We start from the raw sequence: 18,462 nt of genomic DNA, 5'->3' as shown, positions 1-18,462 counted from the left end.
CATGTCCCCCCTCCCTTGTTGGACCTTGTCACACACTTGTCACAGACAGAGCAGGGATTCCCGGAGTCACACAGCTTCCCTGTAAGCCGGGTCCCTCCGGCTTCCCCAGACAGAATGTACCTCCTGAAGGATTCGGGAGACAATGTCCTGCTACGGCCCATCATGTTTTTATGTTTAAGTAAGGTTTTTTGGGTTGAAAGGTGGTCCCTGAAAGAGATGTTCCTGCCCAAATTCCCAGAGTCTTGAATGTTTGGAAATAGGGTTTTGGGGGCGCCTCGGGGGCTCCGTGGGTTAAGCCTCTGCCTTCGGCTCAGGTCATGATCTCAGGGTCCTGGGATCGATCCCCGCATCGGGCTCTCTGCTCCGCGGGGAGCCTGCGTCTCCCTCTCCCTCTGCCTGCCTCTCTGCCTAATAAATAAAATCTTACAAAAAGAACCACATGAAAGTCTGTTCTAATGTCATGCAGCGTTTACAAGGAAGGGTGACAGGCAAGACGGCCTGCAGACCTCTCCAGGCAGCGACGCGGTCTCGCTCAAGCTTTGAGCTGCTCTCCAGAGGCCCACGAGAAGGACTGAGCCATGCTAGACAGAGGGATCTTTTTTTTTTTTTTAAAGATTTTATTTATTTATTCGACAGAGAGACATCACAAGTAGGCAGAGAGGCAGGCAGAGAGAGAGAGAGAGGAGGAAGCAGGCTCCCTGCTGAGCAGAGAGCCCGATGCGGGACTGGATCCCAGGACCCTGAGATCATGACCTGAGCCGAAGGCAGCGGCTTAACCCACTGAGCCACCCAGGCGCCCTAGACAGAGGGATCTTGGTGACATTCTTTGAAGGCTGGATCTAGCCGAGCCTGAAAGCAGTTGGATCAATGGGTCTCATGGGGGAGGTGACTCTGCCCCCCTATGGGACACTTGTGCTGGTCACATGGTAGGGGGTTCCTGGCATGGAGGGAGCGTGGGCCAGGAACGATGCTCCGCTCCCCACACCCCAGCACTGAGGACAGTTGCTCGATGCAGAGAACCATTTGGCCCCAAATGTCAGCCGTGCCTATGGGGAGAACCCTGAGTTAGATCTATCCCTGGACCTTTCAGTCCCAGGAGCAAAAAAATTCCCATCTACACACACATACACACACAAAGCCGGTTTCAGTTGCAGTTTCTGTCACTTGCAACCAAAAGATTCTAACGGAGAACTGGGAGGGAAGATTCCTGCCGGGGCTTTTAGACCTGGACGTGCGGACGGCTGGGGCGGAGCGCCCGGGGCAGGGGCCATGGCAGGGGAGGGGCAGGCACCAGGCCCGTGCTTTCTGTAGTTACCGGCCTAGTTTTAGATCTATGGGCAAGCGGAAAAGGTACTGTGGGGGCTCCTGCATACCCGGCACCCTTCCCCTCGCTGAGAACCTCTCCCCTTAGCGTGGGACACTTGTCACCCACACGCTAGTGACTGATCTCCATTTAAGATTTCTGCGGTTCTCCCCAGTGTTCCTTTCCTGCCCCAGGACCCCGCTGGGATCCCACAAGACGCTCAGCTGTCGTGTCTCCTTAGGCTCCTCTGGGAAGTGACAGTTTACCAGACTCCCCTTGATTTTGAGGACTGGACCGTGTTGACGTTGGGAATTTCATAAATCCTCCCGTGCTTGGGGCTTGTGCAGTGTGATTCTCTGGGTGAGACGGGGACATGGGTTTTGGAGGAAGACCGCAGAGGTGAGGGGCCCTTCTCATCTGGTCCTCTCAGAGGGCCCTGCTGTCCACACAGGCGACGGGTCAGTGGCCACGGAACTGTGTGAGCACCGGCGCGTCTGAGCCAGAGCCCCGACCGGACCCACCAGCGGATCCGTGACTCCAGGGTACAGCCGCCTCTGCTGTGACATCTGTCATCCCGCTGTCGGTGGCAATGGTCTTTCTGTTTTCAAGAGGTGGTGGTGGTTTAAGTAAACTCTACGCCCAAGCAGGGCTGGGACTCACGACCCTGAGATCAAGAGTCACACGTCCTGTGGACTGAGCTGGCCGGGCGTCTCTCAATTGTTGTCTTCTTTTTCTTTTGGTGAAATTCCCATAAAATCTGTCATTTTAAGATGTATATATATATATGTATATATTTTTAAAGATTTTATCCATTTATTTGACAGACAGACACAGCGAGAGAGGGAGCACAAGCAGGGGAGAGCCGGAGAGAGAAGCAGACTCCCCGCTGAGCAGGGAGCCCAATGTGGGGCTCGATCCTAAGACCCCGGGATCATGACCTGAGCCGAAGGCAGATAGATGCTTAATGACTGAGTCCCCCGGGCGCCCTAAAATCCAGCATTTTAAGCCACACCATCCAGCCACACTGGGTGCATGCACAGAGCCCCACGCCACTACCTCCCTGGTTTCAGACTATTTCGTCGTCCCTGAAACATCAAGTTCCCATCGCAGGCACCCCCTCCCCTCCCCAGCCCCCGGCCCCCCGAGCCCCCTTCCTGTCCGTGGAGGAGCCTGGTCGGGACGTGTCACGCGCGTGGACTCACACCCGTGTGGCCTCCTGTGTCTGGTCCCCTCCCTGCGTGTCATGGGCTCGGGGACTGTCCCCGGGCAGTGCATGGGAACGCCTCGCTCCTGCTCGCGGCCGGGGGACACTCCCACGTGTGGGGGACCGTGTATGTGTCCCTTTACCTGTTCGCCCTTCTTGGCTCTTGGGAACCATGCCTCCATGAGGTGTTTTGCTTTCTTTAAACGTTGTTGCTATAAGGTGCTCACCATACCCCACGCCCTGCTGAAGGGTCTCCCCCCAAATTCTCACAAAAACTCTCCCTCGGGGGGGTACTATGATTATCCCCATTTCGTAGATGGGGGAAACTGAGGCACAGAGAAGTTTAATAACTTACCTGGGGTCACACAGCCACTAAGCAGCAGAACCAAGATTTGAACCGGGGGAGTCTGAACTCTGGGGTCCTACAGCTAGAACTCCCCCAGCTGGCAGGACGTGAGGTGACCCGCAGAAGCGGAAGAGCCCAGACCAGCTCAGGTGCCACCCCTGAAGCCAGCACATTCTCTCCTGTTAAACCCAGATTGCCCTGCAGACTCGGAGGGTGCATCTGACTTAGGACTGGGGATTCTGGCTCCATCCTAAGCCTGCGGAGATGGTGGGTGCTGGGGTCCCACGAAGTTCTCCAAGTGCCCCTGACATGCCTTGTCCCTCGGGAGCCTGGCCTCTGTGGTCCTGTTGGACCTGGATGTGAGTCAGCCCAGACCTGGAGTTTCCCTTCAGGGCAGGGCAGATCCAAGGTGAAGGTTCCGGAAGTCCCAGCGCAGGGGACATCAGTGCCCAGGATGGGCTGCTCAGTGGGGATGACATGACGGCCAGGGTGGGGGTGGGGGTGGGGGCGGGGGTGGGGGTTTCATCTAGCGGCTCAGACCCTCACCGGGCAGGGCAGGGTGTCCTACTATCTCTGCCGTGGCCTGGGAGCCTCAGGGGGCCTGCCCTGCTCTCTGCTTCCCAGAAGTGCCACCGTCCCCTGGCCGTCGCACCCCGCCATCCGCCACCGACCCCCTGCCTGCCTGGAGCCCCCCCACACTTCCCTCCCAGTCACACCCGCAGCCCCTCCCCCACCCAGCCCCCACTGCATCTCTGCTGGTGCTCCCCTTGCCCTCTTGGCTCCCTGGAGAACGCCAAGCCGAGTCCCCTGTGACTTGGGGCTGTAGGTTAACCCCGGGGGAGGGGCACTTGAGGGCCCTCACCCACCTCCTACCCCAGCTCTTCTCCGGCTCAACCCTGGCTCACCACAGGCCCTTGACAGAAAGGAATTCAAAGTCTGGCTCCTTTGTTGGGTTTCGGGGCAGCAGCTCAGTGTCCTCAGAGCTGGAGATGAGGCCCAACAAGCGACCCCGGGGCCACCATGGCCGAGCTGCTCCACAACCTTCAGTGGCTTCCCGGTGCCCGTGGGATGAAGGCCTTGCCCTAGCTTTGCAGGCTCCCCATTGGCCCACTGCCCACCCCCCCATCCTGCTCTCATGGCCTTCGCTGCTCTGGACCCCTGAGGGTGCTGGGCCATCTCCCTGCCCCTCCCCCACGGGGGGTGGACAGCCGATCCTCCTGGTCTTTCCTGCCTGTGCAACCCAACGACCTCGGGGGGCGGGGTGGGGGGTGTTTGCTCAGAGATCACCGTGAAGCCGTGAAGCCCGGCAGCCAGGGTGTCCCAGCCTCAGCGCAGAGGTGGGAAATCCTGTCTGGGGCGGATCTTAAACCCACTGGACGGGTTTGCTGTTCCCGGAAGTGTCCTGGCTCCAGGCCGCCCTGGTTGGGCGGGCGAGAGCCTATTCTGGGCTCGGGCCAGGGCAGTAGGGAGACAAGGGAGCCCAGGGTCCCTGGAGCCGGCCAGCCAGAGCTGCCTGAGGACACGTGGGGCCGGTGGCCGGTGGGCCTGGCGAGAGGGAGGTGGCTGGACAGGGTGGGCTCAGCCAGGGAAGGCGGCTGGGCTAGCAGGAGGCAGAGATAGTGGGTCGGACAGACGGAAGGACATGGGGGCAGAGACAAGAAGGGACGGAGCAGGAGGGCACAGACACGGCTCCGCCTCTCCCTCAGTTTCCCCTTCTGCTCCACGGAAAGGGCTGGGGAGGGAGAGAGAACAGGGGCATGGGGGGCCGGATGGGGAGGCAGGAGCAGAGCCACAGACCGGGGGTGGGGGGCGCCAGGGGAAGTGGGCACAGAAAGGAGAAGCGGTGAGGGACCCTGAGCCGGGAGGCGGGCAGGGAGGCACTCCCACTGCTGGGGAACACTGGGGCTTTCCAGAATGTGGAGAAACAGGAAGCAGCTTCATTCCCCACCCCCCGGCGCACGGCCCCACTGGGGCCTGGCCCACCTGCCCCACCGCCCCTGCCCAGGTCTGAGGGTCTCTGTGGGAACGGGCAGGGGGCCAGGGGCCAGGCTCCTCCTCCCTGGTGAGGCCCCTCCCTCCTCTGTCTCCTAGACGGCAGGATGGACCGAGCCCTGGAGGCCTTCCCAGGAGGGAAACTGAGGTTAGGGGTCTCCTCAGTCCTTCCCCAGATGGGGAACCTGAGGGGGAGCCCGAGACTCTCCCCTGCTGGACCCACAGGGAAGCCCCCAGGGAACCTGACTCCCGGGGGGTCTGGAGTTCTCTGCCCTCTGAGTGCGCGCACTGTTCTCTCTGCTCCCCCTTTGGGTCCTGCTCTTGGACGGCGGACAGTGCTGGGGTTCAGAGCCCCAGGCTGGGGTTCCCAGCCTGGCTCTGGGATCCCATTTCTGCCTGTGGTCTCCCCACACTGGGTTGCCTGATCTCACCAAGAAAAACACGGGACTCCCAGTTAGATATGGATTTTACAGAGTTTTGTTTTTTTTTTTCCATAAGATTCTGCTTACTTATTTGACAGAGATCACAAGTAGGCGGAGAGGCAGGCAGAGAGGGGAAAGCAGGCTCCCGCTGAGCAGAGAACCCGACGCAGGGCTCGATCCCAGGACCCTGAGATCATGACCTGAGCCGAAGGCAGAGGCTTAACCCACTGGGCCACCCAGGCGCCCCTAGATATGGATTTTATTTTTATTTTTATTTATTTATTTATATATTTTTTAAAGATTTTATTTATTTATTTGACAGAGAGATCACAAGTAGGCAGAGAGGCAGGCAGAGAGAGAGAGGAGGAAGCAGGCTCCCTGCTGAGCAGAGAGCCCGATGCGGGGCTCGATTCCAGGACCCTGGGATCATGACCTGAGCTGAAGGCAGAGGCTTTAACCCATTGAGCCACCCAGGCACCCCCTAGATATGGATTTTAAATAAACAGATGCAACTTCTTCAGTGTAAGTGTATCCCAGCTACTGCCCGGGACGTACTTAAACACTAAAATATTATTCTTCGCATAACTCGAATTCAGATTTAACTGGGTGTCCTGCCCTTTACCTTGTGGTCCTACTTCCTCCAGACGTCAAAATGCCTGGGAGAGGTTTGGGGCGGGGGTCTCTCCGTGGGACCAGGACAGGGGGAGGGCTTGGGGGAGGCTCTCTGACCCCCAGCCAGACAGACCTTCGGCCTTCCACGAGCCGGGTACCCATCCTGGAGGGTGAGGACGTGGGGCACGTCTGACCCGCTGGGCATGTCCCTGCCCTCAGAGGGAGTCCTTCTGCAGCCTGAGCCAGAGAGCCGGGGCTCTCCAGGGCCCCCAACCCCACTGTTCAGGGCCTTATTAAAACAATCCCTCCTCCCCGGACCTCCAGCCCCAGGTTTCCTCGTGATGATCGACCCCTTCAACACTCACTTAGGTGACTCTGCGGCCTTTTCTGAGGAAAGATCCAGAAGTTATCTGGAAATACTCGTAAGGGCCAGATACTAGGTGCTGTTAGTTCGCAACTCAGTAGCCTAGAAGGCAGCTACGCTCATCACTCCCATCCCCATTTTACAGGTGGGCAAAGGGAGGCACAGAGAGGTTAAGTAACTTTCTGGGGGGTCACACAGTGGAGGAGCCAAGCTGCCCCCGAGGCCGGGCCTCCAGCTCTGCTGCTGTGTCCCTTCAGCTCTCCCAAGCGGCCTCTTGCAATTCCCTGGAAATCCCCGAATCTGACTAATTCCCTAGACATCCCCAGACTTGGCAGACTGCGCCCTGCTGAGACGGCTGGACCCACCCCGGCCTGGGCAGACTGCCCCCATTCCAGGCAAAATTACCCAGAGGGACCGCGTGGTTTCTTGAGGTGGACGTGGCAGAGGCCGAGCCCATGCCTCCCCACGGCTCACCCTGCGACCCCGTGCCAGCTACCGGACAGCCCCGCGCCGCCGTTCACCCACCGGCCAAAAACAGGTAACAGCACTCCCTGCCTGGGAAGGTCACGCTGGGGACAGGGCCAGCCTCCTGGGTGTGTGACTCTGGGCCTCGCCCAGGCCCCGCACCCAGGGGCGCTGCTGTCGCCGTATTGACGTTCTGAATACTTTTTGGGCGAGGGGCTCTCCGTCTTCACTTCTCACTGAGAGCCGCAAATTATGTGGCTGGTCCTGTGGGGGGGGAAATGGGAAGATGCCCCCGGAAGCCACCCACGGCCGTGTCAGCTTATTCTGGCTTTTGACCCTTACCTGTCCATCGCTCAGTATGGCTTATTTTCACTAGCTATGAAAAATGGTTTCAAAGTCAAGGCTACAACCCAAACTGGTGAAAACTACACATACCAATGCAAAGCTCGTTCTGAATAAACCATTTCTCCTCTCTGGGTCTCGGTTTCCCCGTCTACTTCCTTATGCTTGCGGGTTTGGATACCGGGAGTCTCTGGCCTGGGTTCTGTGGGGCAAACAGGTTTTAAACATACTCATCTCCTTTACACACCCTTACGGGTCTGTGAACCGCTTTTATTTGCCCGGACCACCCTTCCTATGCTTGTCTTTGGGCAAACTCCTACTTGAACTTCAAAGCCCCAGCTTCAACCCCCCACCCCATAATCTGTGAGGCAGAGATTTTACCCCTCCCTTGGCCCCAGGCCTGATCTTGCAGATGGGGGTATCTGGTCCTGGCTCTGTCTCTCCTGGACTGGGAGCTTCCTGAGGACAGGCCTGAGAACCGGGCCCTTTGGGGCCCCAGCTTTGTCCAGCCCAAGGCCAGACTCAAGAGTCTGCGGAACCGACAAGCATGTGGAGAGGTCATCTGTCATTTCAGGGGGCTGGGATGGGCACAGGAGGCCTCTGGCTGGGGGCGAGGTGGGGCAATGGTCCCAGGGCTTTCCGAGTCAACACCCAGCTAGGGAAGGGCTGGTGGCTCCCAGACTGGATCTGCCTGAACCGGCCTGGCCCCCCGCACGGTGATCCAATGGGCTCAAGTCACAGGGACTCCACGGTCCTGCCAAAGCCCAGTCCCACCCGCTTCCTGGCACCGCTGCGAATCCGCGCCTCATTTGCATCGGGCCCCAGGAGGCCCTAACCTGGAGCAAGCCAGACAGATGCCCAGGCGCGGTGCGAGGACCCTGCCCTCTCCCGGGACTCACCAGACGCCTGCCCCGCCCCCCACCCATGTGCTGGGTTCCCTGCTAGGGGGTCCCCGAGGTCCCAGAACTCCTACTGGGGTGGAGACAAAGTAATAAGCAGACAGCTGCTAGTGGGGAAGGAGAGAGCACGGCGGGCCGGGGCCGTCTCGGAGGGGTTCGGGGAGTATCTGAGGTGGGGGCTTCAGCGCTAAGATCTGGGTTACGGGAGAAACCCGGCGGCTTAAAGTTCCGGCGCGAGAGTGCAGGGTGGGGTGAGCCCGGAGGCGGCGCAGGTTCAACTCGATCTCCACGTTGGCAAAGAAGGAAACTGAGGCCCGCAAGGAAGCGACGCGCTAGGGACCCAACAGAAGCGGGCGGGGTGGGACGCGAACCCGTGGCCCCCTCAGGGAGCCGTCAGGGTCTCCGGCAGACCAGGGCCCCGCCCCGCCCCGCCCCCAGAGAGCCCGCCCCCCAGAGGCCCCGCCCCGCGGCATGACCGGAAGTGAGCGGGGCCCCCAAGATGGCGCCCGAAACCCGGAAGTGAGCGCGGCTGAGGCGAAGCTCGGAGAGACGGAGGCGCCGCGGGCTCCGCGCCCGGCCGGACCCAGGTCGGAGGTGAGGCGCGTCGGTCCGACGCTCGCGGCGACTCCGCCGCTCCCGCCCGGCCCGAGCTGCGCGCCCCCACCCGCTCGGGCCCCGGCCAGCCGCGGCCGCCCGCGCCCCGGGCCAGGGGAGCCGGGGAGCCGGGGTTCCGGGGCCGCGCGCGGAGGGAGCGCGGCGGCGTGTCCCCGCCTTCCCCGGCGACCCCCCGACCCCGCCCTCCGCCGCGAGCCCTGGCCCCGCCCTCCTGTGCGACCCCCCCCTCCGACCCCGCCCTCCGCCGTGAGCCCGGGGCGCGCGCTCGCCCGGGAGCCCCGAGCTCGCCCTCCCCGGGGACCCCCGCCGGCCCCCGGCCCCGCGGCGCGGCGCGCTCCCAGCCCTTCCGTCCCCCGCGTTCGGTGCCCCCGGTGGAGGCGTCGTCGCGGCGACCCCCCGCCCCTCCCTCCGGGTGGCCCCAGCCCCCGCACTCCCCGGGGCCCCCACCCGTCGCTTCTGGCGGCCTCTTCCTCCGGGGCCCCAGCCCCTTCCTTTCCCGCGGCCCCCGACCCCGGGCCCGCGGCGACTCCTGCCCTTTCCTCCTCTCCGGGCTCGGGGGCGCGGGCTGCCGCTCGCCGCGCTCCGGGAGGGGCAGCCCCTCTGGTCTCGCGGCTTTGGCGCGGGGGCGGCCGGCTCCGGGCCGAGTCCGCAGAGCCTGGTGCCTGCGTGGGAGCCGCGAGGACGGGGCGGGGAGGGGGAGACGCGGAGGGCGGCCTGCGGGGGGTGGGAGGCGATGGCGGGAGGTGATGGTGGGAGGCGATGGCGGGAGGTGATGCCCGCCTCCCTGCCGCCCTCCCCGGGGTGCGAGGTGCCGGGTCCGGGGTCAGGGAGCAGCAGTGTGGACGGCCGGGCCGGCGCTCCCGGGGGGCCTCGGGAGTCTGTCCGCCTGCCCTTCCCAGTGGTCAGGAAAGAGGCGAGTCTGTGAAAAGTGTGTCGGGGCACCCCCGGCTTCTGCTTCCCAGAACGACCGAGTCCCGCCTGCTCTGAATGCCCTTCCTGCCTGTCCAGCGCCTGGCCGGGCTCGTGGGTGCCGTGTGTTTGCGCGCTGCCCGGGAGGGTGTCGCGCCCGAAGCTGGCCACGGGGAAGAGCACCCGCGGTGTGGGGTGATTTCACGGGGCGGCGTGGGGGCTGCTGCCCGGCCTGCGGGGTCTTCCCTGTGGACGCTGGGAAAGCCTCGAGGAGGCTGGGGCCGGGGCCCCGGGGGCCGCGGACCCCCAGGAAAGAAAGATGGCCACCTGTCAGAAGCAGGACACCCCGAGGCCGTCGGAGGGCGCCTTGGTTGGGTGGGAGGCCTGGCCCTTCTCCAGGCCCGCGATGGAGGGCTCGTCTGGCTCTGCACTTCACCCCGTCCCGCTGCCTGGCTGTGGGGGGCGCTTGTGAGCGGGGCGGCTGAGTGTGTCGGTCTGAGTGTGTCCCGGTTGGCCCGGCTGTCTGGTTTCTCTGGGCGGGAGCCCCCTGCGTTTCCCCAGGGGAGGCCCCAGAGGTGGGCGCTGACCGCTCAGAGCTTTGTGCTGTGGACCACAGTCCCCCAGGACATCCACCTGTGGAGTCCTCAGAGGGAGCAGGGACCATGAAATCTGGGCCCTGGGTGGGCGGGCCAGGGAAGGCAGGGCAGGCCAGTGGCCCCAGGGCCCCACATGGTGGGGAAGATGCCGCCGGGCACCCGGCAGACCTCCGAGGAGCCCCGCAAGTGCAGGGCACTGACCGGACAGGCCGCCGTGGGGGGTAGGGGGAGGCGTGCTGGGGGCTTTGGAGGGCGAGAGGGCACGTTTGTTGAGCTCGGAGATCTGAGCAGACATCTGTTCACACCTGCCCAGCCAGCACCTGCTGGGGTGCGTGTGTGTGTGTGTGTGTGTGTGTGTGGTGGGGACATCCGTGTTGTGGCAGAGGGCTGGGGGCACGAGATTTCCAGGAGAGCCTGTCCTGCGGAAGAGGTAGTGCCTTCGCGGCCAGAGCCGGGGTGGAGCCGTGTACCGTGTGCCGGCGGACAGCCCAGGGCCGGCGCCCTCCAGCTGCGTGACCTTGGTTCAGTCACTGCCCGGGCCCCGGGGGGGACACCAAGGCCGGCTCCCCGTCCGCTGCGGGCAGGGCCTCCGCTGGGGCAAGACCAGCTCGGGCTGGCCCAGCTTAGTTCCAGCGAAGTGTCAGAGGCCCCTCCAGCAAGGGCCAGGCCGGAAACGCTGACGGAGCGAGCTTGGCTGGGAATAAAGAGGCAACTGTGTCCAGTCCCCAGAGGCCGTCTCCCTCCTGGGATGGCCTCCCCTGGATAAGAGGCCTTTAGGGCGGCGGGGCGGGGGTGGGGACCTGCTTGCGGTTCGGGGCTGGTGGCGGGTGGCCAGGGCAGACCTCACCTAAACGTGTGAGCCCTGCGGGACTGAGTGTGGAGTGGGGAGGTGGTCCCGGGGTGCCCACGTGTGGGCATGTGTGTGCAAGCGTGTGTGTACATGCACGTGTGCACCAGCTCAGGCGGCGTCCCCGTGAGTGTTGGGGCACGTGGCGCGCGAACACGTGTGTGCGTGTCCGTCTGCTCTCGCCTGTGTGCGCCCTGTTGCGTTCTCCTGTGCTGCGTGCCTTTGTGCGTACGTGTGTGTGCACTCGAGAGAGGGTGCGTCCCGCGTGTGGAACGGGTCCCGCGCAGGCCTGGAGTGTGTCAGCCACCGCTCCCGCAGCCAGGGGCTGTGTGCTGGGTCGGCAGGGAGGGCTGGGTGCAGCACAGCCCCAGGGAGCCAGACGCTGGGGTCTCCCGGGTCGCTCTGGCCCGGCTGTGTCCTGCCCTGTTCTGCCCAGACCTGCATGCAGCCGCGAGTCCTCCCCGCCGAGGGGACCCCAGTCCCTGTCCCTTGGAACGGCCCTCCGCCACTGCTGCTGTGCAGGCTCCTTCATCTTCCCGCCCTTGGTGACAGCAGGCCCTCGAGGCCCCCGCTTCCCTGGCTGCTGGGCGGGTGACTCGGGTGAGGGTGAGGGCTGCGTTTCTGGTGCTTGGGCCCCGTCCCAGCTTGCCAGGCCCCCAGGGGAGGCAGAGAGAGACTGGTCGTTTGCTATCATGTGGACAGACCTCAAAACTCGACAGGTAGGGAGGGAACCAGACACAGAAGGCCCCACGGCGTGTGAGTCCGCAGGCGTGACACGCCCACACCAGGCTCCTCCACGGGCAGGGAGGGGGCTCGCGGGGTCGGGGGGCTGGCGGGTGACGGCTGATGGGGACGGGGCTGCTATCGGGCGGATGGAATGTAGTGGCGCTCGACGGAGGTGACGGTTGCACAACTCGGGGAACGGTCCAAAAACTACACAGTTGTGTACCTAAACGTGTGACGTGGGTGGCTTGTGGATTGTGCCTTCCCCAGAACCAGAAAGCGTTTTTAAAAGAGGCGGGGCCTGTCCTTGCTGCTCAGATGCCCGTGCTCTGCGGCCCTGGGGGTGAGCCCTGAGCCTGGGCCCTGCTGTCCCCTCATCCAGACACAGGTCGGCTGTTGGGCGTCTTCTGGCCTCCGGGGGCCAGAGGATGTGCCGTCTCTGTCACGTGTGTGACGGCTGGGCGCCCTCACCAAACTCCTGCTCTGTCCCAGACCACCGCCGCGGGTGGGCGTGGCGCGGGCCTGTGAGATGTAGTCCTGGGGGCTTTTTTGACTTCTGCTGTCGGGGTGCCTCGGGTCAGCCCTGATTGCCTGAGGACCCCCCACCCCCGCCGCCCCACGAGGCCAGGTGACTGTGGGAGAGGAGTGATGCCGTGCGGCCCCGCCTAAGTTCATCCATTCACTGTAGGCCCTCCTCGGGCAGCTGCAGGGGTGCCCACCCCGCGCTGTCCACGCGTGCTGGGTGGGCACAAGGCCGAGGGAAGCCGCGAGGCGCCTGTCAGGGAGGGGCATGTATGTGGCCCCTGCTGCGTGGTGGGGGAAGCGTTTGGCCTCGGCGCGTCCCTGGGCACTCGCGGTGTGTCTCTGCGTCTCGGGTACCTGCTCCTGCGGGTCCTGCTCCGGAGCCCCGCAGCAGGGGAGCCCCCGCCGTCCCCGGGGAAGGGCTGGCTCACCCGCCGGCCCTCGGGGCACACAGTTCCCGGGGTGTCCGTGCCTCCCGGAGTGGGCTCTGTGGGCTGCCAGCTGCCGCGGGTGCCGTGTGCTCCTTGCGGGTGGCTCCGGGCCGGCGCCCAGACGCCCCGTCTGGGTTGGCCTCTGTCACCTCAGAACAAATCCCCGAGTGAAACTGAAAGAGGCCTTCGTGCCCTCGTTCCCAGGTCTGCTCCGTCTCAGGAGCCACGTGTGCCATGTTCTGGAAGGCAGGTCACCCGTTTCCTGGAGCCCCGGCCCAGAGGGTGGGAGGCTGCTGGCTCAGGGCGCTGGGACGGCCAGGGAAGGGCTGCATCCGGCCGCAGGGCTGCAGCGGGCCGTCAGCTTTTATGGCCCTGACTCACCAGGTGGGGTCAGCACCCCTGTGCCCCGGATGGCCCAGGGGTGCCGGGAGTGGCCGGTGTCCTGCCAGCGGAGCCGGCATCTTCCTCGGCACGTGGGGCACTGAGGGGGGCCGCCCTGGCTCCGGCCCCGGCCCCATGCGTGCCCTCGTCAGGCATGGAGCTGGGAAGGTGGGCTCGTTTGCCGGTTCAGACCCTTGTCTCCCCTGCTGGGGCTCCCCGGGCATCCGGGTCTGTCTGTGGCTGGGTTTGCTCGGGGGCCGCACGGGTCACGGTGCGGCCTGGGACGGCTCCGGGTGTCTGGGTGTCCTCCTTGGCCACTCGGCCTGGAAGCTGTGGAGTGGGCGCGGAGGACCCCCCTCCCTCCCCTGCGGGTCCCAGTGAGGTTCTGAGCTTGGCGCTTGCCGCAGCACGGGCCGTTGGAGCCTCTCCCGGTGTCATTCGGGCAAACATGAGCCCGTCAGGGCATTTTCAGGGGGTTTTCGTCAGACTCCAGCCGTCCAGGAGCTCCCACAGTTTTGAGGTCGATCGCTGTCGGGGGCCGTCAGGAACAGCTGTGGGAAGGGTTCTAGGTGGTCACGGGCTGGTGGGTGGGGGTTCTAGGTTGACCAGGGCCGGCACTGTGGAACCTGGAGGCAGGCGCCGCGTACAGGGAGGGTGTGGACATGATGATGGATTGCGGCCTTGGAGAAGTCGGGCCCCGCACCCCCAAACCTAGGCCTGCTACTTCTCTTGGAGGACCAGCCCATCCGACGCCCTGGGTCGCTTTCCTGCATGGCAGAGGCTGTGTTGCCCCAGCGGGGCCCCTCCCCACCTCTCTGAGGCCTTGGGGAAGCCCCCCGAGAAGGGCTTGCTGGGGCTTCTCTTCCCCAGACCCTGTGAGCATGGGGGAGGCAGGGGCAGCCTCGCTGCCCACCAGTCCGCTTACGAGCTGCGCGCCAAGGTCCGCGGCTCCGTGACAGTCCCAGAGAGCAGGGCCCTCAAGGCCCCTGAGATGGGGGTGACCCCGGATGTCCCCGGGCCCCGGCGTCCTCACAGGCCCTCGGAAGCAGAGAACTTTCTCCACTGGAGGCCGAAGGGGAGCGAGAGACTCGAAGCCCGAGTGGGCCTCCGTGTCTGCGGCCGGTGACGGGGACATGGGCCTCCTGTCCTGCTGACGGCTGCGCGGGCTTGCCGGGGAGTCTCCGCAGAGCACCCGGTGTGAAGCCCCGGCCCCGTGAGGCCCAGGGCGAGGGTGGCGAGCCAGCCTGGACCCCGTCCTGTGGGGCGTGAGGCAGTTGACGGCAGCTGCGCGGGCTGCTCAGGCGGGGCCGTTGGCCTCGGGAGAAGCGGAAACCGCTCCCGGCTCTGTCCGCAGGTCTCCGGGTGCCTGCTGCCGCACCGCGGGGGCCTCCGGCCTCTTCCCAGCAGTGGGCACAGCATCCAGCCCGGTGCCGGTGTTCGCCGGGGATGGAGCACGGGAGACTGTGGGGCATGGGTGCTGTGGCCAAGACCAGCCCACAGCTCCGAGGGGCCTTCCCCTCCTGCGGGACACCAGGAGCTGGTGTTTGGGCAAAGGTCCCTGTGATGCTCTTGGCTCCAGGTGGGTCTAAAGGGGCCTGAGGGGGTTGCTAACTGGTCAGGCCGCTCACCCAGGACTCAGGGACCCAGCCATGGGCGGCAGGAGCACCTGTGCTGCTCAGGGCTCTCTGGGGCTAGGCAGAGAGACGTGGCATGCGAGCCAGCCTGAAGCAAGCCCGAGAGCAAGCAGGGGTGGCAGCGAGCCCTGGCGGGGCAGGCCACCCTCTGTGTAGACTGAGTGGGGCACACCGGCGTCAGTGGGCCAGAAAGTCTGGGGCCAGTGGGATTTGGCCTAAACGTGCTCCGGGGAAGACGACGTGGGTGTCAGAGGAGACCACAAGCTCAGTGCGTGTAGTGCCTTTTAGAAACCGCGAGCGAGCCCGAGACCGAGGAGACGCTTCCCAGAGGGGGTCACGTGGAAGGTGCTCAGCGCCTGTCGGCGGCGGCGGCGTGGACAGAGGTTTAAGGGTCTGGGCCGCTGAGGGCGGGTAGCGGGTGCCGGAACAAGCGGGTCGTGCCGCCCCTTGGCAAACCGCATGCCTCTCCCCGCTAAAGCTGAAGTGAATCCGGAGGTGGGGAGGCCCTGGGGACCCCCGAGATCCGGGCTCAGATGCCCTCAGCCGTGACTGAGGAGGCTCCACGTTCTGGTCCCCATGTCCTCCGGGCCCTTGGCGGGCAGCATGAGGGACTCTGTGCCCCCGAAGCCGTGCCCGTAGGGCTGCTGGGGGAGGGCAGCGACGGGCCCCCTAGGGCTGCTCGCCTCTGGCATGTCCTGTACACTCAGGTGCGGCCTGCCCGAGCACCTGGCTCCCTGCAGGGCCGGCAGGCAGTCCCTTCGCCCCTCCCGTCACGGGGCTGTCACCGCGGCTGCCCCGAGGGAGTTGGTCTCTCCTGGACCAGGGGTGGGTCCGTGGGCCCACGGCTGGCAGAGGCAGGCAGCGAGCCAGAGGCGAGCCCACATCTGTCTCCAGAACCCGGTCCCAGGCTGTCTGCGTTTTCCCGGGGGTCGTCTTCGCCCGGCGTTCTGCTTCTCCAGGTGCAGTCCCCCCGGGGCCGCCGTCCGCCGCGTGTGAGGAGAGAGCGGGCATCTGCCGCGAGCCTGGCGGCGCCGGCGCCGGTCGCAGGCACCGGCCCGTCCCTGCACTCGGCTCCCGGGGTGGCATGCAGTGTCCCTCGTGCGTCCCCCACACAGTCGAGCTCTGCCGCTTCTGCTCTCGGGTCAGGCTCGAGGGACAGGCTGTGTGGCGGTCCTCCTGCCAGGGCCACCTCTGCTCCCAGTCCGCTTACTGGTCTGCGTTCAGCCACGCGTTGACCGAGCCAGGCCAGGGCTGAGGTGTCTGGTGTGGAGGAAATGTGGGGCCTCCCCCCCGCCCCATGCCTGTCCCCAGGACGGCTCTTCCTCTGTGTCCCAGGAGCACGGGAGGTTTTGCAGGAGCCCTATCGGTTGAGACACTGCTCCTGGGCAGCAGGTCTGTGGGGGTGGGCTCCGGGGTCCTGCAGGCCACCTTTCACTGCATTGACAACAGAGCTGGAACCCCAGCCCCTGGACGGCTGTGCTCCGAAATGGGGATTCTGGGTGCGCTCACCTTATGCTTCTCATCCCCTTTCCTGCCCTGCCTGAGCTGTGCACAGGGGACCAGGGCCCCTGCCTGGCTTAGGCATCCCAGAGCCTCTCATTCCAGACGCGTCCCGGGAACTCTGTAGAAATCCCAGGTCACGCGCTCGGTGCCAGCCTGGCCTGGATCTCCGGGTCGGCAGCTCTCCCAGCCCCCAGGGCTTGCAGGGCTCTGGGCCGAGGGTCGGGGCGGCTCCAGCTAGGGTGTGCTTCCTCCTCCAGGCCTAGTGTCCCGGGGCGGGGGGCCTTAACAACTGACCACACTCTGGGCCGCTAGATTCACAGAACTTTGTTATCTCTGGTCCCAGAGCCCATAAACCTGAGCTCAAGGTGTGGCAGGGCCGGGCTCCCTCTGGGGGCTCTAGGGGAGGGTCCCTCCTGCCTCTCCAGCTCCCGGGGCTCCGGTGCTCCTTGGCGCGCGGCTGCGGGGCTCCGGCCCCCGGCCCCGTGGGGCGCGGTTGTCTCAGCATGTCCGCCTCTCCACCCCCCGCCCCATCCTGGGATCCCAGGACCTTCCCTCAGAGCCAGGTGGGAGGCGGGCCAGAAAGGTTGCCATCTCCTGCCCAGGGGGAGGCCAGCAAGTCCCAGCTGCCCAGAGACACAGTTTCGGGGCAACCTGATCCTGGCCTGGCGGAGTACAGACGAGGGAGTGAGCCGCGGTGGGCCTGTGCTCCGGGCGGTCGGGACAGCCTGCTCAGATGTGTGGGGGCTGAGCCAGCAGAGCTGGGGGGACAGCAGAGGGGGTCAGCAGAGGGGCTGGGTGCCGGCAGATGCCTGCTGGCTGGGGGCGTGTCGGGGTCAGCCTGTCCCAGGCTGTGGCCTCTTCCCACGCTGCACTGCCCCGTTGTCTTGTCTGGGCCACCGAGTCCCTGCTCTTTTCGTTTTACAGTGACTCATTTGAAAACCCGATCTCAAAAAGAAATTGTGGGAACGTAAACCACGACCGTGAAGCGCGGGCCTGTGTGGGCACCCACGCCTCACCTGTCATGGGATGTTCTAAAAATACACCCCGGGCCCACTAGGGTGCTGAGCTCCGAGCCAGCCCCGCATTGTCTGGGTTTTGTCCCCCCGTGCCTGGAGAGCCCACCTGGTGCCCACCGGGGCTGGTCCTGAAGCAGCTGGCACCTCCCAGGGACGGGGCTCGGGGGCCCGGGCAGGGTTCTGCGGGCAGCCCTGGGGAGTTGGAAGTGGGGGAGGTCAGCCGAGGCAGGAGAGCAGGGGACGAGGGCAGGTGGGGTCCTGAGGGTGTGCAGAGCGGGGGCTGGCCGGGTGCCTTGGGGGTCCGGGGCAGCAGGAAGCCTGAGCCTGTGGAGGCTCTGGGGTGGTGGGAAGTGACATTGGATGGGTGTTGCAGGAAGGGGGCTCTGTAGGGCGGCCTCGGGGGGATGAGGTGGTGCTGGGGGTGGTGGGAGAGGAGCGGGATCTAACATCTGCTCTTCTGAGGTGTGCGATTCAGTGTCTTTCACTGTATTCCTAGTATCCTGCAACAGCGCCACTACCTAATTCCGGAACATTCCATCAGCCCGAAAGCTAGTTGTGTTCCCATCAGCGATTACGTGGCTGGTGGCCCCCATGAGGTCCTTCCTGTCCCTGGAGGAGCCTGGTGTGGGCGTGTCACACGCCTGGACTCACACCCCGTGCCCTTCTGTGTCTGGTTCCCTCCCTGAGCGTCGTGGACTCGGGGTCCGTCCCTGGGCAGCGCACAGGCGCCTCGCTGCTGCTGGGGCCGAGCACGCGCCCGTGGGCAGACCGACCACGTTGTATGTGTCGTCTCTCCCTTTCATGGGCGCTGGGTGTTCTGTGGCTGGTGTGACCCCTGCCGCTATGGACACGGGTGGACAGGTTTTGTGCGGACAAGTGTTCTCACCTCTCCTAGGGTTCTGGGGAAGCTGCTTGTGGTAACCCCACGCTCCCTGGCCTCGGGTGGTGCTTCCTAACGGAGTAGCCCAGGGCTCTGTAGCCGCAGAGCCTGGGAGCAACCTGCTTGTGGGAAGGGGTTCAGCTTCATTCCAGGACGTGGCTGCCGACAGAGGGAAGCTGTGGCAGGCGGGGCGTGGACAGGGCTTACCGGGAGGTCTGGCGGGGGCGTGCGCGAGCACCTGCTACCGAAGGGGCGGCCCCTGAGCCCCGGGGACGAGGGCCAGCCGGCCAGCACCTGTGGCCAGCTGCGTGCGCTTTCTCTGTTGGATAAAGGTCATTCCTGCCTGCCCCTGTCCCAGGTGCTGGGAGCAGAGCCCCCTCAAGGGGTGTCCCTCAAATCCAGGAGATTTCTGGGGCCGCAGGGAAGGGAGTGGTCACTGGGTCGCGGCGGCCTTGC

The 18,462-nt window shown here is 64.9% G+C and overlaps 1 protein-coding gene across 4 annotated transcripts in view; it reads left to right on the top strand.

Moving 5' to 3' along the window:
• The first annotated feature begins 8,416 nt into the window (after positions 1-8,416).
• Positions 8,417-18,462, top strand: part of SBNO2 (strawberry notch homolog 2) — a 46,347-nt gene continuing 36,301 nt past the window's right edge. For 3 of the 4 annotated variants that reach the window (XM_032304851.1, XM_032304842.1, XM_032304833.1), the window contains exon 1: positions 8,418-8,543. The gene's annotated coding sequence lies outside the window, so the exon portion shown is untranslated. Of the gene's footprint in view, positions 8,544-18,462 lie in introns of all 4 variants that reach the window. The other variant, XM_032304861.1, reaches the window with a different exon arrangement.

Source organism: Mustela erminea, chromosome 1 (assembly GCF_009829155.1).
Source record: "Mustela erminea isolate mMusErm1 chromosome 1, mMusErm1.Pri, whole genome shotgun sequence".
Taxonomy (NCBI): Eukaryota; Metazoa; Chordata; class Mammalia; order Carnivora; family Mustelidae; genus Mustela; species Mustela erminea.
Note: the sequence above shows the minus strand (reverse complement) of the source record. Positions and strands in the feature narration are given on the sequence as shown.